The sequence below is a fragment of the Cydia strobilella genome, chromosome 5, assembly GCF_947568885.1.
Source record: "Cydia strobilella chromosome 5, ilCydStro3.1, whole genome shotgun sequence".
NCBI lineage: Eukaryota > Metazoa > Arthropoda > Insecta > Lepidoptera > Tortricidae > Cydia > Cydia strobilella.
The window spans coordinates 4094616-4114699 of NC_086045.1; positions in this window are offsets into that span (position 1 = coordinate 4094616).

Sequence of the window (20084 nt, forward strand, 5' to 3'; positions counted from 1 at the left end):
AAAAAACCGGCAAGTGCGAGTCGGCCTCGCGCACGAAGGGTTCCGTACTATTACGCAAAAAACGGCAAAAAAATCACGTTTGTTGTATGGGAGCCCCACTTAAATATTTATTCTATTCTGTTTTTAGTATTTGTTGTTACAGCAGCACAGAAATACATCATCTGTGAAAATTTCAGCTGTCTAGCTATCACGGTTCATGAGATACAGCCTTGTGACACAGGCAGACGGACAGACAGACGGACAAGTAGTAGGGTCCCGTTTGAGTACGGAACCCTAAAAACCAGACACATTTACAAAAAAAACAATAATATTAAGTTAATATTGAAAATGAACGAATACATGTCAAAACAAAAACGAAAATATGGCTGTATCTTTATCAGAGTCAGTTACGAGTAAACGGACTCAAAATCAAGCTGAGATTAAAACTCCCGTGTCGTTTCGTTCGGCGTCGTTCGTTTAGCGACGTGAATGACATGGCTGGTTCCGTATTGTTTGCACCGGTAATTGTGTTTACTTTGACTTTGTGCTGACGCTACTGTCTTTTGTCCCAACTCCCCCCTGAAATGAAAACCTAGTCGAAGAAATGAATAAATAGTAGGACCTAAAATCTACCTTCTTAGGTAGTTTTTGAATGAATAGATTTGTTTTTAAATATACGGTGTATTCGGGTAGTTCCGAAAGAAAAAAAACTTAAAACATTGCGGATAATTCTGAAAAATTACTCTTATTACAACGGAATATGAGTTAAATGATTTTCGTGTTTATCCGAAAGGTTCGGCAGTTTTTTTGGCTGCAACCAAACCTTCGGCCAAAACATAATTTTGATGCTTAAACCTGCCAAAACAGAAACTGAAACTAGTTGGAAACTAATAAATATGTAGACGACCTGTACTTCAGTGTAAAATTCATTCGATAGCGTGATGTGACATACGCGTTTGTGCTAGGTCTCCTTTTGTATGGGATTTTGAGTTTCCAAAACGTCCCGCTTGGCGCGCTGTTCAAAATCACATACAAAATGGGACTTAACGCAAACGCGTACGTCCGTCACGCTATCGAATGAAATTTACACTAAGAGCGGTTTCGCACTACGTCCGATCCGAATCCGATCCGAATACGTGAAAATATGGTCCGTCATCTGATTTCGGAAAGAAATCAGACGGATCTAGATGCACTAGTGCTTAAATTATATTAGAAATAGTTCTACGGCTACTTCGGACCATATTTTCACGGGTTCGGTTCGGATTCGGATCGGACGTAGTGCGAAACCTCTCTAAGGGTGCCGTACAAAAAAATAATTTGCTATATAAAAATGCATATTGCGTAACTAAAGTGTATAAATTTATCCATTACTTGCACGCGATTCATCGCTTTTGTCAATATTCTATTGACCACCTCTTAAGTAATTAGGTAGTACGAGTAATTTCTAATGCAAAACGCTTGTAATTACATAATTATTTTCCTTTTTACAAGAAATTACCGTACTATTAGCGGCTGTTACGATCTGTTATCATATGTTGCAGTATACGCAACGGGCTCTTAGGGTCCAGTACAATAATGCGTTCCGGGTGCTGATGGGGCTGCCTCGGTTCTGTAGCGCATCGGGGATGTTCGCGACGGCTCGCGTGGAATGTTTCTATACTACCATGCGTGCACGCGCAGCATCCCTGGTGCGCCGGCGCCGGGTGCGTGGCAGTCCCAGCAGCATCCTACGAATGATAGCGGACAGGGTAGACTGTCCCTACTTGTCGCACTATGAGGGATTGCATTCCCCCATCTGCATGGTATCATTTTAAATCTAAGTTCGTTGTACATACTAACCCCATAGTTTGTAAGTTCTACTAATAAAAATATGTGTCCATGTGTTACACGAAATAATAATATTCATTCATTTATTCATATCACAATTTTTGTGGAAATTATGAATTCATTAAGAGTCCCCGGCAGGCTCGGTTCTCCATACAAACGTAGAATTATGCACTCATTTTAAAACGATAGCTAGATTGCTCTGAAACTTTGTACTTACAATAGGATAAGGTTTGTATATCTAGTCCTGAAATGAGTTTGTGTAGCTTCAGATACCATACTTAAAAAATACAGCTAATTGAAGTTTTTCATACAAATGTGTACATAATATATGTGCAAAGTTTCATTACAATCCAACACGTAGTTCTAAAATGAGAACGAAACTCCATTTGTTTGGGGTTTCTATACTCGATGAGTATTAGTTAAAGAACAAGAAGTAAAAAAATAAGAAAAATACAGTCAGCGATAAAAGCTAGTACCAAAAATTAAATTATGTTTAAAAAGATTATGTTTAAATCATGTTTAAAAAGACTCACAAGTAGTTGTTCTTAATCTACTCATTAGACTCGAGTCTGTAACAAGTGTATGCAGCACTCAAGTCGATAAACATAATTATTGAACACGATACCAATTAGCAGGATATTGAGGGGCGATACCATCACCCCTCGTACCCTATGGGTGTTGTAGATAATTAATTATTTACAGAAATAAAGCAATCGGCACACAACAATTCAATTTCAGGTACAGAAAATTAATCTTAAAAGAGGCAGTTTTTATATTTTCCCCTGTACATGTAGTGTAAGACGATAATACTTGCCAAATTTCATAGTTCTAGGTCAACGGGAACTACGCTATGAGTTTTGATTACCTTGAGAGTGTCGAAATACCTAAGGTCTGTTTTTTTATTCCGTAGACTAAAATGACGTTTCATGTGTATGAGATGACATTTCTTAGTACCACATGAAATGTCATTTTAGTCTACGAAATAAAAAAACAGAATTATATACGTTTTTTGCAGCATAAACTAGGAAATAATCATCAATTTATGAAAACTCTTCGTAATGTTGTGTGTTTTCTGAATCGTTTCCTATTTGTGATTAATAACAAGTTTCCGGCACGTATGTACATACGGCAGTTGAGTGTATCACACATTTTTGTGTTGCACCTTTTTTGTTTTTGTTACGATCGCGTATTGACTAGGTACATATTTTGATTAAAGATTCATGGAGCGGCCAGCAATGCCATTATGCCAACCTGACCACAGTAACTCAACCAGAAGCCCTGTACTGTACCATAACGAGTACTACCTGACTACCCGGTGGTTTTAAAGATTCTGTATTATATGGACACGGTATTATTAAAAATAAAATAACTCCGGAAGAAATATTTGTGATAATGATAAGCACACCAATAAATGCCCTTACCAGGCCAGGATTCGAACCGTGATACCGTTAAAAATTATCGTTAAATTATCTTGCAAAATTCAATACAAACACTGCAGGTGAACATAAATAAAAAAGCTTGTGAAATATCTAATTGATTGCATAATACATACATACGTAAACGAAGCGCTTGAAGCAATTGTTTATTCTTGGAAATTAACAAATGAAATATAATAAAAATAATATATGTTTATATTCATATTTATAGTGAGTTTTTATACAAATATATAAAAATAATAACACTAATAACATAATAATACAATTACGACATCCGGAAGATTGCGGGTCACTTCTGGATGAGATTTTGCTGAGGACCGGGACAAGTGGCGAACTGGAAGAGAGGCCTATGCTCAGCAGTGGGCGATAAAGGCCTATATGATGATGATAAATACTAATTAATATAATATAGTATTCAAAGTTTCAAAGCAAATGCAAATATCATTAGATCATGACTCCTATTTAAATTATAGGGTGTCAAGTTGACAGCGCGGCGACATTGCGGACTCTACTAATACCAGCGTTACACCCGCTTAACCCCGGGTTAGCGGGATGGTACAAGTGGGCCTAAAGAGATACTCGTAAGTCGTAAGTGGTCGCGTGGCATATCACGATTAAGTTCGCATCGCTGTCGCACAAATAAAACATTTCCACTGGAGCTAAAATGCCAGCCGATCTCCTGACCATAGAGGAAAAGTAGAGTTTGTTAAGATAAAAAATCGAATCTTGAAACTCGAAAAAAAAGACTCTGAAAGTCGGACTAGTAGGGGAAGTAAGTGCAGTGAGTATGCACTTTTGCGTCAGGCCGTGCTGACTTCCACCCCCCCATTTCATCCCCTTAAGGGTTGAGTTTCTAAAATGTTATTCATTATAAACTTGAACCTATTGTACGCAATCAACGTTATAACAAAACTATTAACGATTACTAGAATACGAGAAAAGCATCGATATTTGAGTTTATCGATACAGGAACTCCCTACCTGTTATTAAATTTTGCCCCCTAAGATCCGATGTCTGGTAATAAGGGACAGTAAGGAGTTGCCTTCTCCATCCTCAAACGTAGATCCCCATCCATCCAGCAATCACGTACCTGCAACAATATTACATGAATTAAACGCGATCAGCGTACGCGCAACTCTAATTACAATATATGATGCGCCGTGAGTGTTGGGTACAAAATGTAATTACTTGTAAAAATAAATCTCATTTTGAATTAACAATTGCAATAACAAAATGTAATTATTAATTAAATTACTAATAACATTACCGAACCGAAGACAATAATACGTATTGTAATTAAAATTTATAATTAATTACTTTATTTAATTACAATTACTTTTGTATAATACAATTTTGATCATCTTTATGTCGCATATCATCTTAAAACTATAAATGAGCTTTAAACTTGACTAACCTTCCAATGTTTTACTCTACATATTGAAAAAAAAGTTAGTGACTTTATTGCGAGATTTTGTACAAGGGGGAAATCCCTACTTATAAACTTACTTAAACTATGGGTAAGGCTTCGTCCATACATTATATTACACAAAATTTAGATTGTATATATCTATTTAAATTACAAGTAATTTAATTACCTAGATGTAATTCAATTAGTAAAAAATTACAGAAGTAATTAATTACGCCCAACACTGGTGGTTAATAGGTACAGCCGTCATAAAATATGTCGGAAACAAAATATTAAAAACGAACTCGTTCTGATTTTGCTTCACAATATTTTTAAATGGTCATCTTCAATACCGGTATTAATTACGAAAATACCGTGTTGAAGACCAATATCGGATTTCAATACTGGTATTAAGAATCGTCCGATATTGGATGCTCTACTCGGAATCAAAGCGTATTTGACAGTTTTTTCTTTAAATTATTTTTATAGCACCCACACAACCCTTCAAATGTGGACATAGTAGAGACCATAGTGTAAAGAGGGATAACATTACATAAATAATCCATTTGCGTCCCCTTCTGTATTCACCAACGCGTCCGTTGTTAAAATAAGGGTCTAGTCAAGTGCGAACCGGCGTTAAGTTTGGGTTCCGTAACGTGTTCATTTTTAGGGAACATTTTAACATGTTTCAAACGGTGACATGATATTTCCAGCTGTGGCATCTCGATGATATTACAAAGGAATAAAGACATAATAACGATATATTAAAACGGATTACTCACGTTATGACAAAACAATATCTACTTATAAAACGAACGCAAATGAAAGATGCTCACCCTGATAACACCCTAATGTGTTTATTTTTTTTATTCTAACTATAGTGGTAAATTTTTGCGTATTGTATTGTTTAATCACGAATAGAGCTCGCACGAGACCCTGCTAACAAAAGCAAGAAGATAACCTCCGTACATATCGTAAACCATACGGGTCAGAGTAAAAAACCAGTAGCACAGGGCGGCCATGCTATACATCAAAAATCAATTGCGTTTCTATGTGTGAACGGCACGTCACGACACGCGGCATGCTTCATTGTGTAAGTTGCTTAAAAAAGTTAAAAACAGTACTGAGCGGTCGGAAAAAGGTCGTCAATCTGGTGTCGCGGGGCGAGGTAATTCGAATCGGAGCGGGGCGGTGCGTGGCCGTTCTGTATGATAATACTATTACTTATTCTGTGCCAGGAGGTACCTAGTCATTCTGTTGATAAAGGGAAGTATTTAAGTAAATATTCTATATAACACCAATAAGTAGAATAGAAAAGTTACAAAAGTTTACTCAGAACAAATAGAATTAGGTAGCAATAGGCAAAAAAGGTATGTACCTACCAAAGGTAGCGCCATTTTTTTTAGTTTGCGACCACCGCGTGTCTGATAAATTTTAATGTATTTTCGGTGTAGTCTGGCCAATAAGTTTCGGCATTAAAAAGGCGCGATTTTCTAAAATCTCCATAAATGATCCACGGTTCCGCTTTCTTTTTTGATTGAATCGGGATTTAGCCTTTCTTTTCTTATACTAATGCGCAACTCGTGTCGATTTAAAATACTCCCTTCGGTCGTGTTTTTTCCTACTTTTCGCACTTGTATCGTTGTTGTACTATAGTTTAGAGGTGTTACTTCTATTTGAATGATGTATTTCTGGGGCAAAAAAATCATAAACAGAAGAAAAGAGACAAAAAAAGTAAAAAAAACATTAATTTAGATTTTTGATTACCCATGGAACTCCCATGAGTTCTAAGGGTCCATACCGCTAGTTGTACGTAGTAAGTAGTACGTACGTACGTTGTAGTAATTGTACCATCGGACTTCGAAAAAAGTTGAATAGGTAGGTACACTACTTATTTTCCTTAACTATGACACGGGTCAGAACAAAGATGGCGGAATGCAAATGGAATGAGCAAACGGCTAATGTTGTCCCGTTTGTATAGACTTTGTAAGCAAATTGTGCTTTTGTGTCTTCTCCCTTGTCTTCTTTATGTTATATTATTAACTTTATACCATGGCCTGTTACTTATTTTCGTAGTCGTACCAGGAGGATCTTCCACGCACTAATGTATTGGTGCGATATAGAGAGGGAATACGATCGAATCTAGTTTACGCAGTCGCTAACGTAAATGTCAAACGCTAATTCGTGGGAGCGGTGTAGATGAAACTTGTGTAAAAAGTAGCATAACTTCAAAATTATAAAGATCCATACGAAATGATTTGATATGCAGTATTGGCTCACCAATAACTAGGTATAACAAAATCATTAGTGACTAAAACTTAAAAAGTTGGGAATTCTAGAAAACCTATTGATGGTGGCAACGATACAAAACAATTAATAGTTAAAAAATCTATGCAGTTTATTGAAAAGATCGGCAGAATTTCATAGTCGAACAAACGTAAGTATCCCAACTACTTCTACAAATCGTGAGAATAATATTCATAACACGTCATTCGAAGACAAACTACTTACTCAAACGAACTACTTATGCATCAATCATTGCTGGATGTGGATTCAGAACAGAAGAGCGTATGTAGGTTGTGTTCCCTTGATGAACACACATCTTATTGCAAGTGTGCAAGCCCCGAGATGAGTTTAAATTATGAGCCGTAAGCAAATACATTTGCGAAAAAATCACAATAAAACAAATATTAGATAGAAGTATTACACTTACGATTACGATAAATAGAACTTAAATGATATCTTCCATTCAGCACTATTTATAACTATGATAAATATATTGCAGCAATAATTAATCACAATAACTCATTTTATACAAAAACATTCACTTACTCGTAATCTATGACATATTATAAGCGGCAAATCAAGGCCTTTTATACATTTGGGCGAACGCAATGTATGAATGACTTTGATTTGCCGCTCTCCGCGCCGCGCCGCGCGCCGCTTGCGTCCAGTCCACGAACTAATGTATACAATTTATACAGCAAAATGTTAAGCAAAAACGCTGTAAAACGCTGCGTAAATACTGCGTTGTGGTCGGTCCTAAATTCTTTTGGCATCTAAAGGTGCCCCGGGCGCGTAGCCAAAGTGCCAATCGTTAACGCTCCGTAGCGTATCGTGAATGTTAACGGAATGGTGGCCGCTTTCGGACGAAAGGAGTGCCTGCCGTCCGTTGGCTCGTTGGGTGGACGACATTCGGAAAACTGCGGGTCACTTGTGGATGAGATTGGCTCAGGACCGGGATAAGTGGCGTACTCGAAGAGAGGCCTATGCTCAGCAGTGGGCGGTATGATGATGATGATGAGCGTATCGTAGTCATCTCTCTCTATCACTCGTCCACACAAGTGCGACAGTGATAGTTGCGTTTCGTTCGCTACGGAGCGTTAGCTGACCGTCACCCGGTCCGGTAAATCTTTATGCGATTATGCGATTTCGCCTGAACGGTCAACTGGGCAAGCAATTGGATTGACACCTTAGGCGTGTAAACAGATATAATACAGGCCTTCACACATGTCTAACACTTATCTCAGGCGGTTGGTAATGAATAGAAAGAATAGAATATAAATATATGGCTTTCCATCAGAGAAGGGTCCTTCTGTTTCATATGCAATAAGGCCCTTTTAAAATTTCTGTTGGAATTGCAGATAAAATGGTTCTTATTGCACTTGAAGCATAAGGACCCTTCTGTATTGGAAAGCCACATTTATTTGTAAGCACAAATACAGAAGAGAAATAGAGAAACTAGAAACATTCTACTTTTATTTCTAAGCTTAATATCATCGTTTGAAAATGTTTCTGCTTAATAAAAAAATAATTTAAAACTAAAGTTCGCGAAACTATGCTGTTATAAGGACAATTTAACTACAACTACAGCGTTGACGCCAACTATGTCACTGTCAATTTCCTTGATAAATTGGGTTGATGGGATTTAGTGGCATACTGTCACGACTAGAACGTTAAATCCGTCACTTATTTTGCCAGTGACTACCCGCTTCGCGCTGCTGCAACACGCTACTAGTCTAGTCGCAATCCGAATTTAACGCAGTCAATAATTAATGTCACTAACGGGTCTAACGCGATTAAATTTCATACACTTACCTTTACCTTTATACCTATACCTTTTATACATTATTACATGTAAGTAAGTAAGTAAGTAAATATTCTTTATTGCACCAAAATTATACATTTTACATACATGTAAAACTACAAAGAAATATTTAAAGAGAAAATAGAACCAGGTAACAACAGGCGGTCTTATCGCTAAAAAGCGATCTCTTCCAGACAACCTTTGGGTAGCAGGAAATGTAGAACTCATACAAAAGTCAACAGGTAGTGCAAAGAGCTAAATATGGAGACTATTAAACACAAACACACATACTACAATTACTACTTATACATATAAGTATTAAAACAAAACCTAACACACAAATAAATATACAATACAATATATATATATTTATATTTATACAAGCATATATACAATATATAAAATGGCAACTTAAGGCAGAGATAGAAAGTATAGTTTTAGCTGATTTTTGAATATGGGGAGAGATTTAGCTAGTCTTAATTCTACTGGTAAAGCATTCCACAGCCGAACAGCCCGGAAGGTAAAAGAGCTATTATAAAATTTAGAAGTAGATGAGGGAGGAGCAAGAATATGAGTCTGAGAACATCTGATAGAAGAGAGATACTTGAAACGCTCTTTGAGATAAGGTGGTGTAGCGGGGTTAAAGAGAATGCCATAGAGAAGGGCGAGAACATGAGAGTCACGGCGAAGACGAATAGGAAGCCACTTGAGCTGAGAACGGAACTGTGACACATGGTCAAATTTGCGCAGACCAAATATAAACCTTATACCAAGATTCTGGAGGCGCTCGAGCTTATTCAGCTGGTCCTCCGTAAGGTCCAGATAGCAAATGTCGGCATAATCTAATATGGGCAATAAGAGGGATTGAGCTAGCGCAATCTTAGTGGCGTAAGGCAAGAAATTACGGAGTCTGCGGAGTGATGCAGTTGCAGCAAACATTTTCCTGCTAACCTCATTCATCTGAGGTACCCAAGAGAGACTCTGGTCCATCATGACACCGAGATTCTTTACCTGGAGAGAGTAGGGAATCTGAATACCGTCAAACACAATGGCAGGTAGAGAACCTAAATCAATCCGGGCAGTGAGCTTTGAGCTACCTATGACTATAACCTGAGTTTTAGTAGGGTTAACCTTGAGACCGTAACGTTTACTCCAATTTAAAATACTCTCCAAGTCAGTGTTCATGGCGCAGATAGTCTGTGATAGATCGGTAACAGAGCCCTGAGAGTAGATTTGAAGGTCGTCAGCGTAAAGGTGGTGTATATTATCTAAAGCTAATTATCAGAGCAGTTTATTGATGTTAATATTATTCCATAATAATATTAAATTAATATACAGATCAAATTTAATACTAAGAATTTCACAAAAAGATCGTAAAACATATTTTTTTTAAAAGTAGGCTAGAATGTTTCTAGAATAAAATCTAAATGTCAAAAAAAAATCACAAAAATAGAAGTACATAGATTATCCATTTCCTCATCATTAATAAAAAAAATACCTAATAAATAATTAATCATTTCGAATTTTCAAAACACAGTCAATAATTTGCTATTTCACCGAAGGCGATGGTTGAGTTATTTGCCTGTACGTAAACTAAGCAATTAGGCTCTCCGAGATTTCTCTAAGTGTAGGTAATTTTGAAATACATCCTGGATTAGGTGTGTTCAAGGAAAAGAGGGGCTTCTGGTTTTGAATGCTAAATTATAGGTCTGTTGGAGCTGATATGGGTATGTTTTTTTTTTAGGGTTCCGTACCCAAAGGGTAAAAACGGGACCCTATTACTAAGACTCCACTGTCCGTCTGTCCGTCTGTCTGTAACCAGGCTGTATCTCATGAACCGTGATAGTTACAGTTGAAAATTTTCAAACATTCGTCTGCCATTTTGAAATCTCTTGGCAGTTTATGCATCGAAGACACAGACCCATTATCGGCATTCAGCCACAATTGAAAATTGTATAAAAATATTTGAAACGGCTATTAAATTAATCAAATTAAATATTTTAAAGCATAAACAAAAAATAATAATTTATAAACGTCAATATTTTCAAAGTAAAGCTAAATGTAACTCACGAGTGAGTTAAAGGTTTTTTTTTAGAATCCATTACTCCCGCGGGAACAATATAGGCCTTTGTCCTTCAGTACACCTGCATGAAATAAGATTTTTTTCGAGCAAGTGTGATGAAAAATGCGTTAGGTGGGGATTTTCTAGTAAATCCAGATAGATTTCCGTACCCTAGGCTCTCCGAAACGAGTCACGCCGATGACTAATAATAGTAAAAATACATAAGTTAAATTAGTACATATTATAATATTCTCTAAATAAACAGTGTGACGCTAAGTGGGTTACTTTTTCTAATTTCATCTCTCAACTCTTATTACTTTCATCTCAATAAAGCCGCTATTGCCATTCGACATTGCCATAAATAATACTGACGTCATAATTTGGCTCTTTACTCCGACGCCAAACGGTCTAGGTCAATGAACGACAAATATATTTAATAAACATCTGGGAGACGAGACCAAGTTTTACTCGGAAAACATATAAAAACTAAAATACGCGCGTTTTTCCAGAGATAAGACCCAGCTAGATTGATTTTTCGCCCCCGAAAACCCCCATATAGCAAATTTAATCGAAATCGTTAGAGCTGTTTCCGAGATCCCCGAAAGATATAAATATATACAGGGTGGCTAAAAAATAAGTGCATTCCCGTTGCCAGGTAAGTGTTGGAATTATACTGAGCAACTTTTACTAGGACCAACCACGAAATCGCAAAAAAAATTTTTTTACCATCCCATACAAAATGGACCAGCCAAAATGTATGAAACAGCCAAATTTTTTTTCGCTATTTCGGATTTGGTTCCATAGTAAAAGTTGTTCAGTATAATCCCAAAACCTCTCTGGCAACGGGAATGCACTTATTTTTTAGCCACCGTGTATATGTACATATACACGACTGACTGTACAGTCAGCTGCAGAGAAAAACTACCCCCCCTGCATAGAAATTTGTATGCAAAGGCTAAACTAATAGTATTGCTGACTGTACCTATGTATATACAAGAATAGCTCGTTTAAAGGTAAGATTTGTGGCTTTCTATCAGAATTTCTGTTGAAATTTCAGATGGAAACGTCCTTATATTGCACTTGAAGCATAAGGACCCTCCTGTGATGGTAAGCCACATATATTATCTTTTTAGCAAATAAATGAACTGAACACGAACGTAGGCCCCCAGATTTATGAATAAATTATAGACACGGCAACGTACTACTTATACCCCATTGAGACCGACCGATCAAGGACTTGCATGCAATGTTCGATAACATTGCTAACAACAGAGTATCAGAGTTCATTCGATCGACCAAATAACGTAACGAAAATCGCTTGAACCGTCTAAATGGGGCTTTAGTCGCAGAAATTTTCCCGAGGGGCTACAGTATGGCGTTCTTCAAAAAAGGAGTGTACAGGTTTTTAAAGGGTCGGCAACGCGCGTGTAATATTCCTGGTGTTGAAGGCGTCCATAGGCTACGGTAACTGCTTACCATCAGGCGGGCCGTATGCTTGATTGCCACCGACGTGGTATAAAAAAAAGAATAAGTAATACCGAATAGTATTATCATACAAAACGGCCACGCACCGCCCCGCCCAGATTCGAATTACCTCGCCCCGCGACAGCAGATTGACGAGCTTTTTTTGTCGACCGCTCAGTACTGTTTTCAAGCAACTTACTCACACAATGACGTATGCCGCGTGTACAGACGTGCCGTTCACACATAAAAACGTATTATAAGTGATTTTTAATGTATATAGCGTGTCCGCCCTGTGCTTTAGTCATACCAAGACGATTGACAGGCCATCAAACATGGTGGAAGATAACAATAATCTAAAAAATTATGTACAATCCGGCCTGTTAGTACAGGTTGTATTTCTCAACCGATTTTCGTGACTTTTGTTGAGCAGATTCGATAGGAGATATCACTGCAATGTTCTGCCACCACAGTACAGTACTAGCCTTTTTAGTAAACCATAGAGTAACTTATACACACTGTACCTTTAACAGGTTTTTGACAAGTTTTCAGAGATAATAAAATATGACATTGATGCAACAAGGCGGTTTGTTTACAGTAGAGGACTTACCGGGAAACGCGAATCCGAAATTTCACTATCTGCCTCTTTATCGCTCGAATATGCAAGTGACCGAGATGTTAGATAACGAAATTTCGATTTTCTTGCTTCGCGATAGACCCTCAGATTGTGGTAATGGCGCCACCTACGCAGAGTTTCCCGTAATATTCCCTATTTATATGGATTTTTGTCGAATCAGTTTGTGCAATCTTTTCAGAATGTACAGCTCACAGAGCCACAAGTTTTAAAACATATCTTCAAATTAGTCGCAATAAAAATCTAAACAAAACGTATTCGCAAGCAAAAAAATCAAGGGCCGCGAAAAGAAATAAAAAAGCCTTAGCTCTTGAAGTTGAGAACAGACATAAAAACGTGGCTCAGGCTCATTGTGTACAGAATGCCAACCTCTGAGTACGCGAGGCGAAGGACCTTTGACAAAGTGTTGATGGCGGCCGGGATAAAAGGGGACACGCTGCAGTAGGGCTGTCTATAAATGAAGGGTACACGGAAAGAACATGCCTAGTCACTTTAGTCACATTTTGAGTAATCGCGGTTTTAAAATTTGGACCCATGTCAGAATATATATGGTAATTCCGTGACCAGGTAATTTTTAACTTAAGTTGTGTTACGACATATATTATACAGTGGTAGCAAAAGATATAACTAATAGTTCATTAAGAGCTCTACAATTTGAGATGAAAATCTCATTTTCCGAAAAAAGTGACTTGACGTGTAGCCTTCAAATACACTCGAGAATTATGAATGTAGGAAGATAATTTCTATAGAAAGTGACACGTTTTCAATGCATTTGCATCATAGACCAACTCAAGTACTATTTAGACGGAGCACAATAAGATAATTGAGGTCGAATTGTAACAACCTAAAAAACTGAACAATAATGTACCTATTAATTCTATTAAATATAATTAAAAATTACAAAATAAAGATTTTCCAAGATACAATAATCAATGAAAAAAAAAAGTACCTAGCTATACTTCTTGTATCTACACAGTTTGAACAATAAATGTTTCTGATTTCTGATAACCTAACCGAATAAAATTATTCCACATAAAAATAATCAATTCATTAACATTAATAAATAACAAATACAAATCTATTATAGGGAATTAAAATAAAAAACAAGTCAACTAAAGCACAATACATTAATTCGTCAAAATAAAAATAAATAATTAATTAGTTCTATTAAATTAATTTTAAGATATAAAAAAACAATGTAGGTCCCTAATTACCTAAAACAATCCGCTCAATTGTGACTAACAATCTAGTGTAGTGATAGGTATATTATGTTTTTGCTATCTGACATGTAAAATTATTTTTAATTTTATCAACAAATTAAATATCTCAATCTCAATCACACAAGCGCTCCCGTACTAATTTAGTATGGAAGCGGGTCTGCTTATTTCAGTTGCGCTTATTTCAACCAGTATTCGTGTAAATTAAAAATATTTACAGAAATTAAGCTTACCTGCACTGTTATAGTTTAAAATGGTGTAGTAGTACTCAGTTGTTTTGCTCGAATTGTAAAATTGCACCTATGTGTGGTGACCTCATACTCTTTGCAAACTTTTCATAATGCAGTGTCTGTATTTTAGATGCACCAATTGTAGAAAAACACTGCGTCTTAGGCCAATCAGCACACGGCGTCGTAACGTAAGAGTAGCCGAGCGTAAGTGTATCGTTAATACGCGCGTGAGACGAGAGCGCTACGAGCACTTGGCGTAGCGTAGCAATCGTAGCACATACGTGCTCGTAGCGCTCTCGTCTTACGCGCGTATTAACGATACACTTACGCTACTCTTACGTTACGAAGCCGTGTGCTGAGGGCCATACAGAAATCGACTAAAAGCTAACAGTAAGCCCCCAATAAGGCTTGTATTACCTACAGTCAACATTAATTAATTTGTAATGTTAATTTTATGATAATAATTATTCTGTATATATAGTGATAGATGTAAGCATTAACATAGCTATAAGTAATTACTAACACAAGCTATGAGTCTGTAAAAGTTACTCGAAGTAAACGATTTATTATATTAACAGTAGCGGAAACTACGAAACCCTACCCTGAGTATGGCCACATTCATTTGGCCGGTTTTTATTTTCTGATTGACATCCCTAGTTTCTCCCTTAATCCCCACTACAGGGTGTCTGAAGCCCCATTCATTATCAAAACCCGAACCTTTTTGGTGTAAATTTTCAGTCATTGTTCCCTGAAGGTCAGCACACAACTTGAACATTTCAAGTAGGTGGTGTATAATTGAGTTTGTTGGAATTAACATTAACGGCCAGTTGCGCGTTCGCGAGATTTTGATAAGTAGAGGTCAGTACCTACTGGCCCAGTGGCCAATTTAGATAATTGAGGTGTCAATTGATTCATTTTTGTAGTAGGGTCAAAATTCTTCTCGTCTTGTTTTTTGTCCCCAAAAAATGAGTGGAGCTTTTTGTATGAGGTGAAATTTAGTTTTTAATTTTTCTGGTCTTCGAGAAAGAGGTCACTCGTCGAATCCGACTCGGTTGGGCAGCGTTCGGGAAGCTCCACAGTATCTTTTCGTCCAAATTGCCGCAGTGACTTAAGTCAAAAGTCTTTGACCAGTGTGTGTTGCCAGTGATGACATACGGATCTGAGACGTGGGCGCTAACGATGGGCCTCATAAGAAGGCTCAAGGTCACGCAAAGGGCAATGGAGAGAGCTATGCTCGGGGTTTCTCTGCGTGATAGAGTCAGAAATGATGATATCCGCAGTAGAACTAGGGTCACCGACATAGCTCGCAGAATTGCAAACCTTAAGTGGCAGTGGGCGGGGCACATTGCTCGCAGAACTGATGGCCGGTGGGGCCGGAAGGTTCTGGAGTGGCGTCCGCGTACCGGAAGACGAACTGCCGGTAGGCCTCCAACGAGATGGAGCGACGACCTGGTGAAGGTCGCGGGAATTCGGTGGTTGCGAGCGGCACAGGATCGGTCGGAGTGGCGAGCCTTGGGGGAGGCCTATGTCCAGCAGTGGACGTCTATCGGCTGACATGATGATGATGATGATTTTTCTGGTGTGAATTATAATCTACAGCTAGAAAGACATGCAATAGCACTCGACTTTTTTTATTTATTTGATAAAAGACAAAAATACAAGCGTGACAGAGCTGAGTGGTCAGAAACAAGACAACGAAAAGAATTTTGACCCAGCTACAAAAATGAATCAACATCATCATCATCACTTAAGAGCTTTGCTCTTGTCGGTGGAGTAATTGCCAGTCCTTTCTTTCCTGAGCCAGTCTTTTGATTTGCTCGTACGATGCATTCTCTTTTACTTGGCTCAGATATGTGATTCTAGGCTTTCCACTGCCTCTCGTCTTTTCAATTTTTCCTTCCAGGATGTTAAGGAAAAAGTTGTCGTTTCGTATTAGGTGTCCTAACATCTTGCCTCTCCTATTCCTTATGGTATTTAATAAGCTTCGCCTTTCTCCTACCATATTCAAAAATGAATCAATTGTCTCAATTATATAAATGGGCCCAGTATTTAGTCTACCTACCAAAATGTCTTAAAGAGGTAAAAATATTGTTAATACTTGAGAAGGTTAGGAACAGTCGCCATCACATATATCGGAGCGGCAGAGGTGTTCAAAAAGATCTGAACACGCACTCTAACGCCTTGACAATAGAGACGTGTTCAGATATTTGTGAGCGCCTTGGCCGCTCCGATAAATCTGATGGCGACTGTACCTATTACATAACTTATAGAAACAGCTAGACCCACATATATAAATATACACATATATATTAAATCTGTGGCTAGACCACTTGCGAAAAAACTAAGCATTCCGTCAACCGCTCGCAGAAGGCAAAAAACTTGTACGCGCATTGACAGCACGTCTCAATCAACTGTCAAACAAGTTACGACTGTTACGAGCCGCAAAAAGGGCCTTATTCTTGAATATAAACACGTTTGACTTTTAGTATAATGATGATATCATAGCATGTATTTGCTCACTCTAGTATGTACACCCACTTAATATATTTTTAGTAGCTTCATGAAATCATTACTTTTCTCTAACCGCAGCAGTATTGGCATTGGGTTCGAAAGTTTGTTCACGCTTTAAAGATTTGGCTTGGCACCGACTTCAAACATATTGATCCGTTGCTAGCGTTTGTAAAAGGGATAGTATTCTATTTATCCTTTTTGAAGTCGGTCAGTCGGTCGGGTTGGGGTCGGTCGATCGGTCATTTCAAATGTACCTGTGTGGCCTGTAATAGTTATTTGTTATACAAGGGTGCAAAGTTGTTTTTTACCCGCGAGTGTTTTAACACACGAGAAGTAAAATACATTTGCATCCGTGTGTAACACAAAACTTTTCCCCTCACTATAGCGAGGAAAGTGCAACATCCACAGGCGTTAGATCATCTTCATCAACTGGAATCACTCATTTTTTTACGATATTATAACAAAAAACTCTGGAAATTCTGTACTTTTACGTGAGAACTTATTAAGTAAAATTTTTGTTGACAATGTTGACATTTCTGACGTATGAAATGTCAATGATGCGTTTTGAAATTGCATCGACTTAACTTGTGCGTTCAGAATTATATTTAACATAATTATTAAAAAACAAACGTTTATTACGGAATTTTAAGGTTTATGACTTAAAATCATTAAATAAGGCTAAATTTGGTAGTTTTTATTAGATTCTCAAACCATTTATTTAATGATAATTAATATCGAACGAACCATTATTATGGGAGTTTTACGTTTTGTTATCTGTCAAGCTACTTAAACACGCTCCATCCAAGGTCAAATTACTTTCCCCACTAGTGGATAAAATGCGTTTTTCCCCGCTTGTTTTAAAGGATAAAAGACGGCGTTCCGAGCTAGTGAGGGGAAAAATATTTTTTTACCAATAAAGAACTGAACTGAACTGGTTTTCTATTTTTAAAAAGGTTATATTCAAACTAGAGGTAAATATGGGTAAATACCTCCCTTTTTTAGGGTTCCGTACCCAAAGGGTAAAAACGGGACCCTATTACTACGCTCCGCTGTCTGTCTATGTATCTGTCTGTCCGTCTGTCACCAGGCTGTATCTCACGAACCGTGATAGCTAGATAGTTCAAATTTTCACAGATGATGTATTTTTGTTGCCGCCATAACAACAAATACTAAAAACAGAATAAAATAAATATTTAAGTGGAGCTCCCATACAACAAACGTGATTTATTTGCCGTTTTTTTGCCTAATGGTTCGGAACCATTCGTGCGCGAGCCCGACTCGCACTTGGCAGGTTTTTAAAAATAGGAAACCGACTTCAAATTAATACGCCTAAATATTATTTTTCATACTGCTAGTTACTTTCTAATCATTGAATGGAATATGGAATTTCAGTTTCTGAATAACATTGTATGACTGAATTCGAAATGACTAGAAACAGCTTTATATATTTATTGATTTATAGATGTCACTTTTGTGGTGATTGTCTGTGATTTCATGACGTTTTGACAGGGGACTGATTGTAGGATCCATTTATAAATAAAGCTATGGGTACTCCCACTCCAGATCGGATTAGACAGAAGGAAAAATGGTTCTTTACAATTTCATTTAGTAACATTTTTCAATTATACAACATCTAACCTAGTTTGAATGCGGATTGCATTTTATTTACCTAAATCACATTGACCGAAAAGGAGATGGCGGGACGACTTGGACGCATTCTACCCCAAATGGTGAGAAAATGCCGATGACAGGGTCGAGTGGAGAAAACGAGGGGAGGCCTTTGCCCAGCAGTGGGACACCGAAGTAGGCCAATAAAAAAAACCATATTATCTATATGTCAACCTTCGCTGTGTGTGTGTGTGTGTGTGTGTACACAGTGTGTATGCACTCCTCCAACGTTTTCTTTATATTCCGAAATTAGTGCAAAACTTACGCCTTGCTACTTAATGAAAAGCGATACGCTTCAATAACATATGCACGCTGCTCTGCTGGCCAGCGATCCATTGTCACTAGAGTTAGACCAAGATAAGTCTGCAACGATTTCGATAACACACTCAGTGCAAGTGTTATTTTAAACGTCATTAACTTCTATGAAATTATGACGTAGAAAATAACACTTGCACTGCCTATGCTATCAAAATCGTTGCAGACTTTTCTTGGTCTAGTCACTAATCAATCCGCAACACTAGACAAGAACCTAAAACACCTCCTCGCGTCTCCCTCGCATTTTGCGTTCGAAAATGATTTGAATTTTAAATCGGAAATCTGCTGCTGGGCACGTCGAACAATTCCTTAGTCCAACCAATATGTTTACGAAGCAAATCCACAAATTTAAATAAAATACTAGTAAGTCAAGATTTAACTCTACACTGTCGATACTAAAAGTCCATAAATTCACAATTTATTAAACCACCGAACAATACAAATGCAGTGCGGTGGCAACGATTAAGGGCCGATACACACCCGATGCGCATGCAGCACTGCACATTCATATTCATTCATTTATATTCATATTTTATCGATAAAGCTAATTACAGGTCACGATTACATACTTAATAATGTCGTCTTGCAGAGACCTACAACTTGAAAGTCTTTTGTTTTGAAATAATATCCCTCCACCAATAAAATGACTTGAAACACTTAAAATTCATTTTAAAACACACTTTCAAAATAAACAAAATGCAGGAATTCCGTACGCGTACTTGCCAAATCTAGTCTGTGTGGGGACATTAAGTATCTTGATTAATTTATTATGTGACTGTATTCTGTGTAAGTAATGTTCTTATTTATAAAATAAATTTGTGTGATCCTATTAAATTTAAATAATGTGTTGACATGTAAAATACTTCAATTTTATCAATAAAAGTTTGATTGAGTGACTAAGTTCACCATCCTATCTACTCTTTGAATAAATGATTTACACGTATCTACCTATCTAAGGTATTATTTATTTTAAACTAGTGATGTACCGACTATTGATTTGGCCGACTAGCCGACTAGCCGACTAATCGGCGCTCGGATGGCCGATTAGTCGGCCGACTAGTCGGCTAATCGGCCAAATCCATAAATAATTTTCTCTCTTCAAAGTTTGCATTCGGATAGTCACTGCAGCAGCTTTGTCTAAGTTCGGATGCTTTTGTTTTGCTCCTTGCGTCACATTACGTTTGATTTAATAAATGAAATGCACAATATATGTAACATGATAATACGGCAACAAATATCCAAATAAAAAATA